The following is a 5,820-nucleotide window of genomic DNA, read 5'->3' as shown; positions in this document are numbered from 1 at the left end:
CTTACAAGTGAATTTATAACCCACTTATTATCTATGGATCTATTTTTAAGAAAATTCACTAAAGAAATTAAAGCATATATGAAACATTATTACAGATCTGAACTATCATGGTGATCACTGTATTTTTATGTTAAATTCTTATTGGGCCAACTCCAAATCATGGCAATTCTATGAACATAAATGAAAGCATGCCAGCTTCGGTATAATTACCGTGATTGGTTGTAGATCAGACAATATTCCACTGTGTTATATAGAGTTTTAATCAGTTGATTTTTAGAAATAGGTTACTCAGTCTTTCTTCCTAACACTAGTCTGTAAAATACTAAGAGATGTTAACTGTTAATACACTGAATCTAAAATTAGTCCATGAAATATTGTGGATCATAAAAGTATACTACCTGAAAGGGTGAGCAGTAGGTAGAGAGTAGTGTCCACAACAACCTCCAGCCAGGTACTGGCACCCAATGTGGTGTGAGCCTGAAAACTCTATATTCAAAGCAGCAGAGAACAGAGGACAGAAAATCAGAACAACTTCCAGCCAGGTCCCAACCCAAGTGAGGAGTAAACTTGGAGAAGCAGAATCAGTGAAAAGAGGAGAGAAAACCGTACCTGCCATTGGCCAGGTAGAGATTCAAGGGAAAAGTGAGTCTGTTCCTCACAGCAATTAACAGAAGGCAGGAATACACGCCTCCACTTGACTCCTGCCACATACATGCAACTTGCAGCTTGCAACTCCAGCAGCAAATTGGAGAGGGTCTGAAGCCTACCCTACCATAGATCAGGAACGATCAGAGGGGCTGAGGAGCTCCACCCCCACTGACCTTCATTCCAGATACTTATGGTCTTCAACTTCATCAGTGAAGAGAGTGCCTTGAGGCCATACTACCATGATCCAATATCACAATTCATGGAAAAAGCAGATAACTGGTGCTGGAGAAGAGTATTGAACATACTACTGTCAAGAGAACAAACAGATCTGTCCCAGAGAGAGTGAAATCAGATTGTACTTGGAGGCAAAGATATTTAGACTCTGTCTTGCATACTTAGAATATGTTGCCAGGAAGGACCAGTCCTTGGAGGAGGAGAGGTTGCTTAGAAGGGTGGAGAAACAGCTCAAAAGGGGAAGACTCTGTGATTGACACAGTAACTGGGGTAAAGAGACTAGGTTTTGCAGAGACATTGAGATTGGTTAGGGATAGAATAGGTTTCAGAACTATTATGCATAGGGTCACTATGAGTCATAGTTGACCAAATGGCACACTAAAACAATATTAAAAGAATGTATAATAACATAGAATTGTCAATATATTGTACTTTGAATTTGTTGCTATTTTTTTAGAAATTATAAAAGTCTATAATACAAGTGCAGATGGCCATGGATTTGTTCAATATCAGAATATTCAACTCAATAGAAGTTGAATGTATTTGAACTTTGGCTAATTTCCATTATCTGTTCTATGGTATTAAAAACTCCTATCTATAATCACACTATCACTAAGATTTCGAGGTTTTATTACAGGTTGTTGTTGTTTTTATGTGCCATCGAGTCACTTGTGACTCATAGCAACCCTATGTACAACAGCCCTAAACTCTGCTTTATCCTGTGCCAATCTCAATGTCTCTGACACACCTACCCCTAATAACCCAGTCATTGAATCAATCCTTCTTTTGGGGGTGGGGGGACAAGGTTCTATTAAGCAACTTTAGTCACTAAGAAAGTGAAAACACAGATTCCTGGATAAATCTGATTTGCCATGCTAGGCCAAGCTTATTTTATTACATACATTCTGCATTCTAAGAACTAATAACTTCATATTGTAAATATTAAACATACAGAGTTTAAATTCAAGGCCACATTGAATCATTGATTGTCTCTTTTGTGGTGTGTCTTTGGTTGGCCGAGATCAACTCGTAGTGTATAAATGCATAAGTTATATAATTATTATATAAAAAGAAGAAAAAAACCAAAAAAACCATTGTCTTGTATACTTCACTCTAACAAACGCACAGCGTTCGCGACTCGAAAGGAAAACTGGAGCCTGCCTAACCCAAATGCCTATGTGATTTCTGATTGTGGGAGCCAAGAAGGCTGCCCTTATTTTACCCTGGTGGAGAAATAAAGCCCTCATGTGATGATGAGGTCTTGAATGTTTCTTTTAAACATCAGACAATCCCAGTTAAAAAGTTTCTTTTTGACAAACACACAGAGAAAGAGATGCATATTTTTTGTTTGTTTCTGAATCCTACTCCTTCCCCTTCCTCCACTGCGCTGTGTCCTTTCTCATAACACTGACTTTGGTGTAACACTGACTGCATAACACTTAAACCACAAGTCTTCGTGACTCGTTCGCCAACAGTCCCACACTGCCCTAGGTCCAGTCTTGACTGCTTGAGACGCTTCTTTCCTGGTCCTGCTTCTTCCTCTTCTTCTTCCCCCCGCCTTCATCTACAATTACACTCTCCTTCGCCATCCACGTTCTGGGTCCCATCGTTTGGCTCACAGCTCCTGTAATACTGTAAAGGGAGTCAGAAACTTTGGGTTGTCTTCACAGTTTGAGAGAGCGGAGCTCTCCATCAAATGGAAAGAAACTGATTTCATTCAACACAGCAAGTGCCAATGAGTTCTGTTATCAATGTCCCTTGATAAGCCATAGTCGTCTTTTTTTTTTCTGATATGTTCCTATATTTAAATACAGGTAGTTTCCCTTTAAAAAACAACAACAAATGACATTATAAATGGCATGTTAAGTCAAAACTGTGTCATCTCTATTGCTGTAGTTGAATCCCAGTTTGCACTAGTGAGATTCCAAATGCTACTCTAAAGTTTATACGTGTCTTACGACCACTTTCTTTGGCACTTTGTCTTGTGACGTCTTGCTTCTACTTAAAATGTCTTTTACAAGGTTGGTCCACCGATTATATGTCCATATACATTGCATTTTCAGCATTCTCTTCATTTCTGTAGTAATACTTTAGCAATTCCCAACCCCCCAAGAGTCCTTGGGATTTCTTCCCTGGTGTCCTTCCCCAGCCCCAATCAACCTTGCTCACTCCTTCTCAGGCACTTTGATTCATGTTTTCTCCAATAGAGTTTGTGGCAATTCACTGGCGATCGATCGTGTGTTGTTGGGCAAGGCCTCCAACAGGTCTTTAATAGTAAGTGCCCAGGTGAGAAGGCATATGGCTGGCGGGGAGCCTAGTGTTAGGGTATATACCTCCAGTTGGTGAATTCCAGTAGGGGTTTGGGGCAGCAAAAAAACTAGACGATGTCACGGGTAGAGCTGGAGGGTGGGGAGCCACAAAGTTCATCTTCTGGGGGTGGGTGTGATATGACCCCATATAAGGGAGGTCTGAGGGGTACTTGTCCAGAGATGATTCTGGAGGGTGGGGCTGGAGGGCCTGGGCGATTCCATGGGAGTCAAACTTATAGGCATAGCGCTTCCCGTGGACTTTGGTCATGATGTTTTTGTCATAGTAGTAACGAAGAGCTCGACTGAGTTTATCGTAGTTCATACTGGGTTTGCTTTTCCGTTCTCCCCAACGCCGAGCAACTTCATCGGGGTCTGTCATCTTGAACTCCTCGTTGGTACCCTCCCAGGTGATGCAGTTGGAGTTTGAGCTGTCCGACAGGAGCTGCAGGAGGAACTGCCACAGCTGGATTTGTCCACTCCTTGGATTTGCAAGGCGGCTACGTGTTAGTCCAAGAATCTGATAAGGAGCTAACTGAGGGCGCTGGTCTTCAGTCTTGGGCACTGTGGAAGGACATGGCTGAGCAGCTTTTGACTGGGGGGTGGGATGGCCATGGCCAGTCCAGGCTGATCTCCTAGGTGGTTCGTAGCATGTTTCTAGCATGCATTAACTGCGGAGAGTTTTGTAAGGCTTTATCCACATCATCGGAAGTCAAATGTGGAAGGCGAGTCTCTCTGAGGTAGTGGAGATGTGAGAGAAAGATATCAGCATTGTAGCTCGGGGTGAGCCTCTGAAAGTCATCTTTGGTCATCTTGCATAGCTCCTTGCCATCGATATTCTGGAACAATAGGATGTCCACGCCTGGGAGGCTATATTCTTTTACTGCCCACTCCAGCCACTGTCAGACGTGGTCTGTACTCCACAGAGTAGGATCTGTGGGGACGATCACTCTGCGCTCGTTCGTGGTCATGTTTGGGGGTGGAATGTGCTTCTCCTCCATGTAGCTGCCGTAGTTCATGCCCACCGTGTCTGGGCTGCCCACCATCTTCCCACCTTTTGCCACGCTGCATTCGTCAGGAGTGTTTCTTGAGCCGTTCACCTGGTTGGGGTTGCATTCCGTCTTGATGGTGACCCTGGCTGGAGGTTGAGACAGCCAGTCCTGCTGAGGGATGCGCGGACTCATCTTTGACGTCTGTCCATAGTCATTGGAGGAGGATGCAGCCATCTCCGTCTTGACCAGGTGAGGTGTTCCGTAGGCACACTCAAACAACGACTGGTCCTCACTCACGACTGATAACGCTTCCTGGATATAGACTGCTGGGTCCGGAACAGTCTGAAGCATGTCCTTCAACAGGCCAGCTCATCTACCAGCCGTTCAGAACCTGAGGCAACTTTAATTGCCCTTGGTTCCAGCATCTTTTTGCTCTGTGAGGCATTTGTCTCGCTTTGGGTCAACACAGCGTATCTTGACTCTCCAAAGATCTTCAAACAACCGAAAGGCGAGCGCGGCCATTGGGGGAGGGCGTGCCGCGCACGTGTGTGAATCAATCCTTCTTATCAAGGATCTTCTTCTCCTGTGTTTTCCCTCCACCCTCGCAAGCATGACATCCCTCTCCAAGGACTGATCCTGCCTTGTAACATGTCCAAAATCTTTCAGACAAAGCTTCAGAATCCTTACTTCAAAGGAGCAATCTGTTTCACCCTCTCTAGGATGAATCTGTTTGTTCTCCTAGTCATCCACTCAACACTCTTCTCCAGCACCCAGCTCAAAGGCATCAATTCTTCTTCTATCACCTCTAGTCATTGTGCAGATCTCTGATGCATAGCAAATGATTGTAAAGACCATGGATTGTATCAGGCACTCCTTAGTTTCCAGACTGACGTCATTGCTCTTCAGTACTCTGGAGAGGTCTGTGACAGCACACTTTCCCAATGCAATACATCTTTTTTTTTTTATTTCCTGGCTGCAGGTGCCAAGAGTTGATTGTGCAACCAAGCAAACTAAAGCTTTATACAATCTTAATCTCTTCACCATCTACCATGATGCTGCCAGTTGGCCTGGAGGTGAAAATACTTATTTTTTATATTGAACTTGAATCCATATTGAAGGCTGCAGTCCTTGACTGCAGCAAGCGCTTCAGGTCGTCCTCAGTTTTAGCAAGCAAGGTGTATCATCTCCATAATGCAGATTGCTGATTAGGTTTCTTTCAATCCTGATGCCACATTTCTCCTCATAGTGCACAGCCATCCAGATAATCCAATCTGTATATTCAAGCCTTGAGTTGCAATACTTAAGGATGCTTTGGGCAGAATATTAAATGCTCCAAGAAGTATTAAAAGAAGATAGAAGGAGTGTACAAAGTCATTATACCAAAAGAAATTGGCAGACACAGAAGAATTTCATGAAACAACATATGAGCAAGAGCCTATGGTTTTAAAAGAAGTTTAGGTCACAGTGCATGACCCTGGAGGAGTGACCGGCCCACCTCCACCAAGACCCCACAGGACATCTGCAACCTGACTGAGGTACTCATGGGTAACTACATGGAAATCAGCCCTGCCAGGTGAGAACTTTACAGCTGCTACGTGAGTAAGGTTCCTCACAGGGGCAGGTAACCCCACAGAGCACAA

General features: G+C 43.8%; 1 pseudogene; it reads right to left on the bottom strand.

Annotated features, from left to right (window-relative positions):
- Window positions 1-3,150: 3,150 nt before the first annotated feature.
- Window positions 3,151-4,531, bottom strand: LOC102877254 (annotated as a pseudogene).
- Between the last annotated feature and the right edge of the window lie 1,289 nt (window positions 4,532-5,820).

This window comes from Elephantulus edwardii, unplaced genomic scaffold (assembly GCF_000299155.1).
Source record: "Elephantulus edwardii isolate Elephantulus edwardi_28Jun2011 unplaced genomic scaffold, EleEdw1.0 scaffold00382, whole genome shotgun sequence".
Classification (NCBI taxonomy): Eukaryota; Metazoa; Chordata; class Mammalia; order Macroscelidea; family Macroscelididae; genus Elephantulus; species Elephantulus edwardii.
This window is presented reverse-complemented; position numbering and strand designations above follow the sequence as displayed.